The sequence below is a fragment of the Equus asinus genome, chromosome 9 (assembly GCF_041296235.1).
Source record: "Equus asinus isolate D_3611 breed Donkey chromosome 9, EquAss-T2T_v2, whole genome shotgun sequence".
Lineage (NCBI taxonomy): Eukaryota > Metazoa > Chordata > Mammalia > Perissodactyla > Equidae > Equus > Equus asinus.
The window spans coordinates 85,934,596-85,949,706 of record NC_091798.1 but is presented as its reverse complement, the minus strand read 5'-3'; the positions used below and the strand labels follow the sequence as shown (position 1 = coordinate 85,949,706).

At 38.7% G+C, this 15,111-nt stretch overlaps 1 protein-coding gene across 5 annotated transcripts in view; it reads left to right on the top strand.

Annotated features, from left to right (window-relative positions):
- VCAN (versican) overlaps window positions 1-15,111 on the top strand; it is a 105,711-nt gene that overhangs the window by 48,532 nt on the left and 42,068 nt on the right. The window lies entirely within an intron of this gene.

Here is a 15,111-nt window from a genome sequence, read left to right as displayed (position 1 = left end):
AGGAAACTGTGTGTTAAGGTTAGGGTGATCAAATTATAAAATGGAAAAAGTGAAACTCGAGCTCTCTGGAAGAATTGGCAGTCATCAGAAAAAAAAAAAAATCTAAGTTTATACATGGTTACTCGAAACGGAGAGTCTGAGTAACTTAACCCAGAAACCATTTATACAAAGGTGCTTATTTATATTTGAGTTGTGAATTTAATTCAGCTGGGGCTGGGAGACATGACTAGGTGTTTCCTCTTCTTTCTTTCACTTTTAAAACATGGGATCATGATTTGCCTCAGACTAATTTTTGTTCTGCATTGGTAACAATGGGTCTCTGTGGAAAGAGAATAGATGGTGATCTCCGTCAGGAAAGGATCGTGGGGGTGGGGGTGGATAGAGCATGTGTCTATCTAGTTTCCTGCCTCCATCTCTCTCTCTCTCTTTTATCTATCGTTTCCGTGTGCTTTATGTATGCTATTCTCCTTAAGACTAAAAGCATTGTTTATTGTGTTGATGAGACAATGAGGTTTACTCAGATCCAACTGCTTACTTTTACTAATTTTGTTTTCTATGAGAAACTTAATTTTTCAAGCATTTTGAACTTCGAGTAGGGAAAACTCTAAAGCAGATGTTAAATTAATGAGTTCTAAGGCAGGTGTGCATTAGTAAGGAAAAATACATGTGCGCCTGGAAAACTAACCTTTCTATGTTTTAAAGCACATTTTTCCAGACTGGAAAAGCCTCAGTGCATGTACTAACTTGTATAACTCTGTTCACAAACATAGACTCGACCTCTATGCATACTGTATATCCAAGTAAGCAAGAATCCCACCCATGCTACACTAAGCCAAGGCATTCATAATGTTTTTGCTGTCCTCAGCAAGTCATATAAATCTTGATTTTTTTTTACTACTATGAAACAAAACATGCTACTCACGACACGTTTATGTTATATTTGCTCAAATGGGTCTTAATAGCAACTTAGGGTGCTGTCGCTCCAGGGCAACTGTAGTTAGCGGTTAAAAAAATCTGAAGGAACTTTTCAGCTCATAAAAGTTTTATGAGCTGAAAAATGCTATGGGGTGTGTTTAACAGTGGCTCAGGGGATACTGAAAACATGACTCCCGTCTATTTCAGGAGTAATTTGCACACCTGTGTTTTGAAAAATTATTGAAAGGTTTTCTTTGTGGACATGTATGAAGTCTGCAGGGTTTAAAAGTGTAAGAAGACTTTCTTCAATTCTGACCTTTTTTTAAAAAAAGAACACTCCTCTGAATCATCTGAAATGTCACAAGTCAGTGGGACAGAACTGTGAATTTTTTTTAGAAAACCGATGTACTGGTATCTTTAAATGAAAAAATAATTTGGAAATATACAGATATTAAGCACAAACATTGTTGTGCAAATGCTCAGAGTTATATCTTAAAATAGGTGGCTTGTTAGTTTTTTTAAGACAAGTTCATGTGTACCACATACTGTTTGTCAGGCCGGCTTGATGTTATTTGTCTTGTCAGGTGTTCTTTTTTGTTAGTTTTATAATTTATATCTATCAAAATCTAAATGTACGGCAGGTATAAAGCCAGTATTAAACTAAAATGATATAAATATTATGATATTAAAAGATTATTAGTGTAATGATAGTAAAGATGAATGAGATTTGGGGAAAGATAATTTTGGTCTCTAAATTAGAATTCATTTTGCTTGGTTTGCTTATTGAGAATCATGGTACCTTATTGCTTACATCATTCAGAAATAACTCCTCTACGACTAATCCCGTTTGCATTTTTTTTTGTACATTCAAGAAATGTACATAAAACTAAAGGTTTATTTTCTGAATACTATGGTGTTGAGGACAGCGTAAACAATAAGGGATGTTGACTCTGAGAACAGGAGATATTTTGGCAAATGCCAATATTTATATTATTGATTGCACAGTCATTCATTTTTAAGAAAGTAATGTTTATACAGGACTGTCTCATATAATTTTTTTAAATGACCTATTTTTGATTTTTGTAGAATTTATTATATAGAAAAATTACTTTCAGATTTTTTATTATAGCATCAGATTCCTTTCTTCAAACATAATCTTATTCAGGGCCTCCTTATTTTGAGCAGATGAAAGAGTGGCTGTTCTGGTTCATGTCTGAGAAGGGGGATCAGGAGTCCCATTTCCTTGGGACCTCTCCCAGACTCCCTGTGGTAGGTTCTAGAATAATGTGTAACTCTGACCACAGCTGGAAAGAGAATGAAATTATCCAGATAGTTCAGAATAAAGCAGAAACAATTACTCATTTTGAATGAATTGATATTTTTTAAGTAAAAACACTTTTAAAATTAGCCTGATTATCAATACCTTATCTCACTGTAATGATCCACATCTAATAACATTTACCTTTGAATAACTTTATATGATGCTGAATAAAGCAAACTAAGCAAATCTAGTTTCAATCTTATGGATGCCCAGGTGTAAACAAGATAGCATCTGGTTACAGTTCAGAGTACCGTGTGTGCAGAACGAAGTCATCGTCAGGCTCACGCTGAGAGCTTGCAGGCCGTGTTTCACATATATTATTGTGTTTAAACACCAGAGATAATCTGTGAGACAATAGGGAAGATATTGCGGATGGGAAAATGGAGGCACAGGGGGTCTAACACCATTCGTGCTCATCTGGCCATCCTGGCACTCCTTGGAGCAGTTTTGCAGTGAGACGATTCTCTCCCCCGATGAACTCAGAGAGTGATGACCCTCTATTGGCTCAGGGGCTACCCTGTCCCTCAGTTTCTGAAAGAGCATAGGCTCTGGAAAGACTGGCTTCTCATTGGTGCTCTATTGGTTTATAAAGGCTAGATGACTTAGGTCATCTTTAGTTTGCTGCTAATACTGGGGACTATGCCTGCTATTCAGTTACCTGCCATGGCAAGAGAGCGGCGTGATGAATTTGGTGGCCCTGGTTCTGGGCTGCTGCTTTCCTGCAGCATTTTGGAGCACATCCCTGTGAGAGGAGGCGGCTTGTGCCTGCCCACATGAGCAGTTCCCTTTGCTGGGCTCCAGCTGTGGCTCCCTGCCAGAGAAGCACATTTTTTCTGCAGGGAATTACGATGGCTTTCTCTATCCCTCCTTGGCTGCCCAAAGTCTAGAAAAGGATTCAGTTTGAAAAGGAAAGAGACTGTCTGTTTTCCTTTTGTTTCTCTAGTATGAAGAAAAGAATTGCCCTTAGTCTTTCTAAATTATTCATCAGCCTAACTCTACACTGCAGACCAAATGCCACCTTTTTAAAAAGTCGTTCTAAGTGGAATATTTTGTATGTGCGATACATACATGTGCATGCCACTCACACACACACACACACACACACACACACACGGAATCTCGATGTTTAAAATGCTCTGTGAATGTTTTATTAACCCACTAGCTTTGAGGAAAAATTTAAGAAACTGAAGTTGTTTTCTTCACAGGTTGAGGTTTAAAAATAAAAGAGGTGTTCCATGGATAGCTAAAAGGAACTTTATCTTCTTCCTAACATGAACCAATGCCTGTTCTTTCTGAAAATAGCATTTGCAATTACAATTTGCCATTATCTAAAATACCACTGAGGTGGGGTGTTAACCAAAGACAAACACCACTTAGCTATCATTGGCAGTGACCTTGAGAGAAAGGCACACACTGCCTTCCAGGCAGTGGAGTCAATCAAGGATTATCTTCAGGCAAAGCTACACCATGCCTCGTCTTTTGACAGATATTAAAAGGGGCACAAAAGAAACATAAACCATAGATTTTGCTCTCAAGGACTTTGTGTACTTTTAGAGAAACCAATATCAACACAGTCAAATATAATTGCAGTACAGAAACATACAATTACACACGAGGTGGTGTGGTACTGACCATGAATGGCAGATGAGGTCGGCAAAGGAAGGACTCAATGAAGGCAAGGAAGCCAGAGAATATTTCATGAAAGGAAGAGTCTTAGGTTGGTTCATGTTGGAAGGATAGATCACGAAAAAATGACTGGAAACCAGTTATTAGCCTATTGCTTCCCAACAGAGGCTCACTAGGGGGGTTAAGGAGCGCCAAGTACAATCAGGCATTTTCCTAAATAGGACTGGGCTGACAGAGAGGGCACGGCCTGCCTCAGAAGCTCAATGCCTTTTTAGGATTCACCTAGAAAGCTGTGCAGGTTCGTGGAGACCAGAGATGTTCAACCGCCTTCCTCTGGCGGGAGTGTGGTCCCACGTCTCTGTTCTTCGTGATTCATACTTTTTGATAAAGATAGCATCTTCTGTAGGTTCAGTACGTTTAACTTTTCAAAATATATTCCCATGAAGTATCATGCTTCAGAGTTACGCACTTGTAAATTTAAATGGCATAAAACTACCTTTTAAAGAGCAAGCTGCACGCTCTAGAAGGTGATTTAAAGGTTTATGACATCTTATTTCAAGTGAAATTTGAATCAGTCATATTACGGAAGCAGGTGCTGTAAGTTGGGGAATCTGGAGTCAGCCTCTCTTTTGCTTATCTGCAATACGGACCCAGGAATTTCTCACTTTCTCTGTCACAAGTTTTTACCAGTAAAATGGATGTAATAGCTATTATTGTGTAGAAAGAATAATATTTCCTAAACTTTGACCCATACTCTTCTTCCAAATCACAGGGATTATGAAACAAGGAAGATGATCATGTATATACATATATATATTCATACACACACATATATATGCATATATATCTATATGTATACACACCTATACATAAAATATACAAATATTTTTTATTATTTATTCAATAATTAGTCAAATAATTATCGTGCACTAGGTACCACATCAGAACTGGATTTTGAAGCATGTGCTATCTGTGAGATTTGAATGAATGTGGATGGGCAGTCAGTTCGCTCCATAGGCCACAGGGAAGAGTAAGTGGACGCAGTGGAAAGAGCCTTTGGAAACAGACCTGGGTTCATTGTAATATCGTTATTTGCCATATAATGTCCATAGGCCTGACTTGTTGTCACATTAAAAATATACACCAATCCTACAAACCCACCAGATTGCTTCAAGGAGAAAGGGCTCTCTTCACGGGCCTGCCAGTCCCTGTGGGAGGCACATGGCACATTGAATCCTCCACGACAACAAAACACCGAGCACAGTGCTTGGCACACTAGAACGACTTTGGACAAATTAGTCCCCTCTGTGCTGCAGGAATAATTTCATCCTGAACTTCTAAATGCAGGAAAATTTAGATTGTTGTGTATTAAATAGGTAAAAATGGAATTATCTTAAAATTCAAGATGATTTATACCACAGGGAGCCAAATAGAATTATACTATAGTATCTGCTTGACTGCTGGAGCTTGTTAAAATTTAATCCTCTGGATTGTGTTTGTCTGGGGTGATGCCATTTTGGGTGCAAATCAGAAGCAGCTGCAGCCCTTATTTAAAATTTAAATATAATATTGATTCTATAGTATCTATGTGTAGAATTCGTTAGCTTTCTGCTCTTTTTCATGTGTGAAAATTGGGCTTATGATTTTGATACCTATCAATTTAATTTTTTTCCAAAGAAAATGATCTTTTTACCAATTCTTTATAAATTTTTCCAGGTACTGGGCCTCGCCTCTTGCATATTCATAGAATACATGGGCATTCCCTGCTGTCTTTTTGTTGTTGTCAAGGAAACCCCTCAGTTCTCTACACAGGGATTACATTCTTCTTTCTTAATAGCTCTTAGATCATTCATTTGTGCAATGAATAAAAAATGTATTCACAGGCCCAGACAGCGTTCAGAACTTTTTTGAGGGGAGGGGTGTAGCCAAGGGGAGAGACGTGCATGGTGAGTGGAGCAACAAGGATAAAAGAAAAGAGAAAGAAGTGCTTTTGGAGGTTTTATTTTAATGAGGTAAAACTGAAAATTGTATGGTTTCAAGAAGACATTGCCTATTTTTGTCAGTTTGCAAAGTTTATAACACTGTACCTCAGTGAGGCCAGTTTGTTGGGTACAAAAGAAGAGGTGATTAATAAGCGGCTTCAGGGCCCTACCCAATGGCGCAGCGGTTAAGTGCGCACGTTCCGCTTTGGCGGCCCGGGGTTCACTGGTTCGGATCCCAGGTCTGGACATGGCACTGCTTGGCAAGCCATGCTGTGGTAGGTGTCCCACGTATAAAGTATAGGAAGATGGGCACGGATGTTAGCTCAGGGCCAGTCTTCCTCAGCAAAAAGAGGAGGATTGGCAGCAAATGTTAGCTCAGGGCTAATCTTCCTCAAAAAAAAAATAAAAATAAAAAAAATAAGTGGCTTCATTGACAGAACCATTCCAAGAATTGTGGTGGGGAGAGGAGTGATGTGTTTTGATGAAAACTGTTATATATTCTTTTCATTTGTATCGAAGTACTTTGAATGTTTTACACCATAATTGATGTGATAGAAAATATAGGGCATGATATGGATAACTGAGAACCTGTTTTATCACATTAAAAAATGGTGTTCCTTAGAGAGGTAGTGCCAGTATTTAGACTTTCTGAGTATGACTCAGGAGGGAAACCCTGTCTATTGGCAAGAGGGCTGCAATTTTTCTTAAAAAGAGTGATTTGATTCTTTGGAGGAAAAGAAATTACGGTTAACCTTCTAAATACTTGCTAGAATTGTTGGGGCAACGTATCAAGTATTTCTCCAAAAAATAATTTAAAGTCTAAATAGGAGATTTTAAACTAGAAAGAATCTCTGGAGTGAGAGGAAAAGTTTAATTGTATTTTGGCATCTATGCCTGTGAAACCTTGTTGTATTGTGTCACGGTATTCTACCCAGACAGGCTTGCACACATGGATAATTGCTACACGCTACCTTCACTGGCTTCTAGTGACTTCATCTCTTGGCTTCGTAGCACAGTACCCCTGGTTTCTCACTGGGCGATTTAGTTGCTTTGACCATATGCTGCATACAGTAGGTTTTGAAGGCTTTGGTTTTTCTTTTTTTTCCTGAGGAAGATTTGCCCTGAGCTAACATCTGCCACCAATCTTCCTCTTTTTGCACGTGGGACGCCACCAGAGCACGGCCAGTGACAGACGAGTGGTGTAGGTACGTGCCCGGAAGCTAAACCCAGGCTGCCAAAGTGAAGCGCGCTGAACTTAAACAGTAGGCCGCCAGGGCTGGCCTGGGTTTTGTTTTTCTAAGCTGAGAAAGGGAAAATATGCTAATGTACATTTCAGGAGAGTAAAACAGAAGATAGTATAATGATCATTTTCACATCATTGGAATCTTACCTTGCTGTGCTCTCCAGAGAAGCCTGTCTTATCACCTGCAGACAGAACATTCTCTGACCGTGACTTCACACTCCCCCCCAGGAATTGTTTTAGAGGTTTCTTGGAATAAAGTCATCCAGTCAAGCTACTCTGTGGCTGGGGAAAAGAAAATACAACCTATAGCTTAGTTGAGAAGGCAACTTGAAATAGTAAGCAGGAGAGTATATGATAGAAGCTAACCGCTTGCTTTAGTAAACGGGAAAATAGAGGTAATATGAAATATTGAAGTAGCATCTTAAGCAGGCAAAGTCTCAGAATTGGCCCCACAGGAAACTCTGGGCTCTTATCCCCTCACTGAGCAACCACCCAGTTTACCCAGGAGGGCCCAGAACCACACCAACCAGGCAGGCACCAGTCACCAGGGGGACTCCAGATAAAAATACCCACTACCCCGTCCCCCACCAGACAACTTGAATCTGAATTTCTAGTGTTGAGGCTCAGGTGTTTGTATTTCTTGTTTGTTTCTCTTGTTAAATTTGCTCCCTTTATTTATTTTTTAATAGTAGCTATGTGTATTTTTAAAGGCACCTCATGTGATTTTGATGCACCGTGAGCATTGAACAGCACTAGTAAATTCAAGGCTTTCTGACCTGCAGACAGCAGGCTGAAATACAGACATTTCTGGGGAAGGGGCTGCTGGAAGCCTCTGCCAGTCAAAGCTGTCTCTTACCAATTTTAAGGAGGAAAAGACTATGTGTGATTCAGTCTCCCCTCCATTATGTGTGATTCAGGCTTTGATCATATTTTTTTGGTCACAAATGTTAAATGAACCTTGGCATCTAAGTTGCCAAGGGAGAAAATAGAATTAAATATCATTGAAATATATGTTTTTAAAAGTTTCAGGAATAATTGTAATTGAATTAAAGTGATAGTAAAGCCTGGAGAATATATCTCAAATTACCCAGAGCTACACACCTCACTTTGCTGTACCCATTACCTTCTCCCTATCAACATGGAAATTAAACAGAAGAATATGTGCTTCTGGCTTAAGGATTCTTTTGGCTACACTGCCAAAGTGAGTTTGTTCATTGTACATTTACATTCGAGAAAAACAGTAATTGCCCCTTGATATAAGCCTATATCGATTTCTAGATTTGGAAAGAAAATGAGTGATAAAAAAAATATTGAGACTGTGCCTGTACACCTAGATTATCTAGATTTTTCTATCCATAAAAGTTTTTAGTGTTTGAGTTATCTGTATGGTCCTTTCGTTGTCTCTCAGAATTTGAGCTGTGATTGCAGCCAAAACACAATGTCTTCAGTCCAAAATGCAAACTTTCAAGGGCAGTATCAAAGCAGTAGAATGTAAACTTTTCCATTCTTGATGATAAATAGCTCTGTAGACATTCTCCCAACTAAATTCTCAAAAGAGGGCTATGTGGCCGGAGTATTAAGAGTATTACGTGTTTAAAGGATTTTGGAATATAGAATTTAGTGAGGGAGATGAGAAAAAAGTATAAAAACAACTAGGGAATTTATAAATAAGAAACAATATCACATAAGTCCTATGCGATACAAACAGAGATGCAACCAGTTTGGGCTGAGGAGTTTTAGTGAAGACGTAGTGGAGGACTGAAGGCTTTATTTAGCTGGATCCTTCATAAATGCCTGGTGGCGTTCAGAGGAGGATCCATGAACCTTCCAAGTTGGGGGCAGGAGGGCTCTTCTTGAACAGAAATCTGAGATGCAAATATTGAGGGATGTTGATACATGGACATGGAGCTGCTGGCTCCAATGCAGAGGTGCAGAGAATGATAACAGGACTGAAGGAAAAGGGTAACTATGGGGGCGGGGGCGGTTCATGGAGCTGTTGGAACACCTGTTGGACAGGTGAGGTGAAAGAGGTGACTGGAAACTCCTCTTGGCTTTTGAAGAAAGGAATGGCATAATTAAAAATAAAACAGTGCTTGGTAAAGTTTAGCTTAGTAGCTGTAATTTGGGGGGCTTAGAAAGGAAGTATTTGTATTTATTTACGAGAGGCATTTGTTTTACTTTAGTCAAAGCTTTTACTCAAATTTTAAATCCTTGATTCTGACCAAAGCATGTTTCTGGTGTTAGGATATCTGAAAATAATCTGTTTATCTATCTATCTATCATCTATCTATAGGTGGCTTTGACAATCTTACAGAATGGAAATGAAAAACACAGCAAAAGTACTGCCCTACGGTTGGTTTCTGTTTATTTGTTCTACTTTTAAGGAAACATTTAGAAACCTAAATAACCTGGCTTGCTCCTCTTTCACATAGCTCTTTATCATTGTTCAGAAATGCTTGATGGTCCCCAAATTACTTGATTATGCTGTCTTGCAAAGCCGTTGCTCTTTAAAAATGGACGGTTACCAAGTGCCCTGGGCCTCTTCCATAAGCAAGAAGAGCCCACACTCAGTGGCGTCTCCTCCAGTGCACTTAGACTCGATGACTGTATCTAAACACATTCTCACCACTTGAGGGAACAGCATTGTTGAAGGATTATCTGAAGTTAGGGACAGCTGTGATTCCCATTTATCATCCCCGTAACATGTCTGCCTCCTAAAAGTGAGGCCATCAGAGATGCTTATATTGTTTATACATATATATTACCCTTTCTGGGTGTAAAACTCTTGAATTGAGGAATGTCAAGCTCCTTGCTCAGCCAGAGGAGGCTGTCAGTGTATGATAACACGCTTGGGTGGTGCACCAAGTGGACCTCGGCCAGCGGAGCTAATAGGCCATCTCTCCATCTTTACTTTAATCTCTCTCATCTCTAAGGGAACTGAGTATTGGTATAAATATCACATGATTTTCAATTATTGAGATAGTTAAGGATACAAAAACATCTGACAAGATTTGGGGCGAGTGTTCATATCTTGATTACTAATGCCAATTTTTTTTTAACATCTCGACTTGGCATCATTTTTAGTGTCAAATTTTGAAAATGTTGAGGGATTTAGGATATCTGAGACAATCTGGTTGAAATTCACATTAGGTGGTTTTCTTTGCTTCATAAAGTGCCGGTTAGCGTTTTCTTTTAATTAAGAACATATCAGGGTGAGTGGAATTGAAGCATTTGTTTCTGTCTGGTTATTGGATGTGTAGGTATGTGTCAGAAAACTTAAACGTCTTAAAGAACTTCAAACTTTCTCTTTTTCAGTTCTATGAGTATTTCTCAGGCACTTCAGTATGGCTGTCTATTGTTTTTTTTAAAATAAGGAAACGAAGTCTTTTTGCTGTACATTAAAATGAACCTATTTTACTAAAGAAATGTGATCCTAATATATCTCTGCTGAATAGATTGGTGTACACTTATATTTAATTAAAAGCTCTTAAACTTAAATTGTAAAATTCCCTAAAGAGAATGTGAACTTTAGCCAGCTGCCTGTGCATCTTAGCAACTATGGTCTGTGTCTGCTAACAGTGTGACTGCAAGACTTGTGCTGTGTCTACAAAACCCTGCCATGAGGTACTTAAAACTACTTGGTGAATAATTTGAGGTCAGCTAGCAATAAAGCTTTGTGTGAAATGCCATTAAAAAATCTATTAACCATGGTACTAGTATATTCAAGTCAAGCTGTTAAAATACATTTGTATAAACATAGAAAAGATTATACATACACTGTGTAGAGTTCTGTGGTTTGACTCTTGAAATCCAAATAAAAGTTATATTATCCTTAGAATAAAACTCTAAAATAGAGCAGTCTCTTATAAGAGCTTGTTCATCTAGGAGCTGGGAATGTTAATTACTCCATTAGGTCGCACTCTTAGTACAAAACAGAGCAGATCGCCATTTGGGAATGAGATACCTGCTTTCGCAATAGCACAGATGTCCCCCTGCCACACCCTGCAAAGAAACTTTTCTGGCTTGCAGTAATTATAGTTCTTGCAACTGTCTAATAACATGTGTGGTAGGTGGGGGTGGTGACAAGAAAGGGGGATGAAGAAGTAATTTCAGAGACTGCGTAAACAAAGAGGAGCAGATAGGAACATGGGTGAGATGTAGGGGGCAGGAAAGAGTTCACCTGTCTACACTAGGTAGATTTCATACCACACACCCCCCGTGAAGCTTTAAAAGTATGGGAACAAACCAGCCACACCGAGAAAATAAAATGTACATTGATCTGTAGAGAATCTGTTGGCAGAAAAAATTAACTTCAAAGCCCTAGGCAGTTGATATTTCCTCCACTCTCAAATGGATATTAAGAAATCCAGTGAAACCATTTGGAAGTTGACACAACTTATTTCAACAATAAATGTTAGTCACTTCATTGTGAGACTATTCCTTTCAGAAAAAGGAAACAAAATAATTTCAACTCTCATTTTTTATCTTTGTTTTATTTGAGAATTCTCAGGGCTGGCCCAGTGTTGTAGAGGTTAAGAGGTGTAACCCTGGGTTCGATGGCCTGGGGTTCGCTGGTTCGGATCCTGGGCACAGACCTATGCACTGCTTATCAAGCCACGCTGTGGCAGGTGTCCCACGTATAAAGTAGAGGAAGATGGGCATGGATGTTAGCTCAGGGCTAATCTTCCTCAAAGGAAAAAAATAAGAATTCTCATTTAGCAGCATGTTTTTTGTAATACATATCAAATGAACACTTTTTAAAATATATCTTTTCTTCTCCATCACTATTTATTATGATGTGCTGGTAGCTCTCTGATCATTGCCAGCTTCATGGTACAATGAAAAGCATAAGATGGAACAGCTTCAGATGTTTCTATGTTTTCTACCATTCTGGAGGCAAGTCAGATCAGATATGTGGAAGGCAGGTGGAAGAAGGAATCCTGACTTAAATGTAATGATTGGTAATTTGCAATATGTACCCTCAAAAAGTTTCCTTTTAAAATAGAGAGAAAAAGAGTTTAGTAAGGCCATTTCTTTAACCTTTTGGCAAGAGCCATTTGTTTCAGCGACAGAGAAAGAGAGGCTTGGAGGATACCTCTGGAGGTCTTAGGTCTCTGTAAAGTTGGTAAGCAAGTGTCTGCCATGTAGTCTGGTACATAATAGGTACTCAGTCACTTCTGTACAAGCAGTTGGCTCCTGGGGAGATAATACGGTTAGGTGGCATGCATGGTTGTGGCAGTGAATTTAATTTTGTGTACAAAACCCAGTATGAAGCTGAACTGTGTTTGTGATGTATACGCAAAGGCCGTCTCTCTGCTATGTTTGTATTGCGATGATTGAAATTTTGTGATATTTATTTAGGTTAGAAAGTGGAATATCCTGCATCTAACAGTTGAGTCTTTTGATGAAATATTCTGATATGATGGTCTAAAATGCTATGAAAAATCCTCATAGATTTATGAGCAATAAGAAATGTTAGAGTTCCTTATCCAAGTAGAAAATGAACTAAAAAAAAATGTTATACTTTGTGGGGCCACCCAGTGGCATAGTGGTTAAGTTCGCGCACTCCACTTTGGCATCCCGAGGTTCACAGGTTCGGATTCTGGGTGCAGACTGCTCGTCAAGCCACACCGTAGCAGTGTCCCACATAAAATAGAGGAAAACGGGCACAGATGTTAGCTCAGCGACACTCTTCCTCGGGCAAAAAGAGGAAGAGTGGCAACAGATGTTAGCTCAGGGACAATCTTCCTCAAAAAAAAAAAAAAAAAGTTACACTTTGTTCATTGGAACCGTAATTAGAGCTATAAAGTGAATGCCAGGGTCTTTAATTAACTGAATCAAATAGACTTAACAAGAGTTGATAGTCAATGAAATTATTACATAAACTGTTGATTTATGAGTTCTTTTTTATTTTCTTTCCTGGAAAAACATTTTATTTTAAATTATCCATCTATGTGAGCATCATGACCTGTCAGTTCCTTTGACACACTGACATTGGACGCACTGACACACCTCAGTGACTCCTCCCTGTCTGCTTTTCTCCACCCCACTTATTTTTAGAGCTACCAACATCATACTTGATGGAAGCTCCATCTATGACCATTCGCTAAGAAGGTCATGGGATATGCTTGTATCAGTTTTGTTTTTTAAAACAATTATTATTTTTCAAAGTAAGGAATTTATTCAGAAACTCATACAAATCTATAATAGCAACGAGTGTGTTTACCCTATTCCTGACCAAGGAGTTTATAAATAAACAATTTTGAGCAGTTATTTCCTTACTTATCTTTGTGTTTGGCTGGAGCAGTTTGGCTGAGTGATTAGTTTTATCTCTATTATTTATAAAAAGGTACAAAATGTGGTGGAGTTTCTTTTATGCTTAACACAGACCCTTGTTTCTTATTTTAAAATTCTTTCTGTATTTAAAGATACTGTGTGAATTTAGCATCTGTGTGTGTAATACTTCTTAACATGAATTATAGTTTGATTTACACCTAATAAAACCTAGTGAAAGAGCTGAGTGTAAAACAAGAGTAAAAGCAGTTTAAGATTGCCACAATTTTGAAACTCCAGTTAAATCCTGTGAAGTTGTACGGAACAGTTTAATTGAGGCTGGCTTCACTCAACTATGTTCAGATAGTATTAGCAATGAGAGACTGCTTACCTTGGTGATAGATAAAATTATTGATGTGATATTTCAAGAGATTCATTTGTACAAAAGTCATTGAAAATGTATCCTCTCATTTACATATGTACGCATGTGCATATATATTCTCTCACATTCTCTTTCCATAGTGACAGGGTAGGCTTCACTGCACGCCGCATTAAAAGGTCTTATTATCTGAAAATATTATTGTGTCCTCTTTTAAAACATATACACAATGAGGCACTATAAGATCCCAGTAACAACTTCAGTGATCTAATATTGAACCAACATTCTTTTAATTATATTTTTTGGAAAAAAAATAGGGCATTTAGTCATTTTCTTAAGTTTGGCAATTAGGAGTAGTTGCAACATCTGTGGCGCAAGTCATCTGTATTCATTTTATATTTTTATAATATACTAGAGGTATGCATTGATCTCACTTCTCTTATGGTAGAAATAGTGTTTCATTCATTTGAATACCCTTTGTTTGCATAGTTGAAAGGCTGAATGTGTGGGTGGAATGGGATGGAGACGTAAGAAATGAACTGTAATGTGTGAAAGCTGGTAAGGGAGGCCATAGAGTGAGAGTAACCCAACCCTACACAGACGCTAGTTTGTGGAGATCACACAGTGAAGATCTGTTGGGATACAGAGAAGAGTCTCCGCTTTCTTTTTATTAGGGTGAAAGGGATAAATGTAAATATAGTATATGTCTTCCAGTCACATAAAAGTCTGTGGTCTTTGGCTTTTTTGACAAACCGTAGTTAAAAATACAGAAGGAGCTTATAGAGTTTTTATTGATAGTTCGTATACTTCTATATTGATGTTGAGCAATACTGGTTCCTTCTCCATAGGGTTTTTTCTTTTCTGACTTATCAGTAAATGCTAGATGTCGATCCTTTCATACAGGGAAGAGAGCAGCTCCTTGCAACATGAACAGTCTCCCTACCAGTGGGGGGCAAGGTTGGCTCCGTCCTAATTATTCCTCCTGTAAACTTCTCGGGTTCAGCCTGAGCATGTGTAACACGGGTGGGAGCTAGACTGAAAACGAATTCTACAGCAGTATTCTTGGAGGCGGGAGGGTGAGATGCTCTGCAGTCCTCCGTGCTTCTCTTCGTCCTCTTCATGCACCCGCAGGCAGCTTTACACACTGCTGTGATGCTGGGAGTAGGGCCACTGTAGTGACTGGACCCTTTCCTAGGGCAACTGAATTCTACTCCTTTGAGAGTGAGGGCCCAGAATTTCCTCCTTCCTGATGTCCAGACAAGGAGCTTTGCTGGTGTATTTCTGTAGGCAGAAAAGTCCACTGGGCTTAGTGGTTGGTGTCCTGTGACAATTTACAATCTAAGAAATGTTCTAAGGATCTGTGTTATTTAAA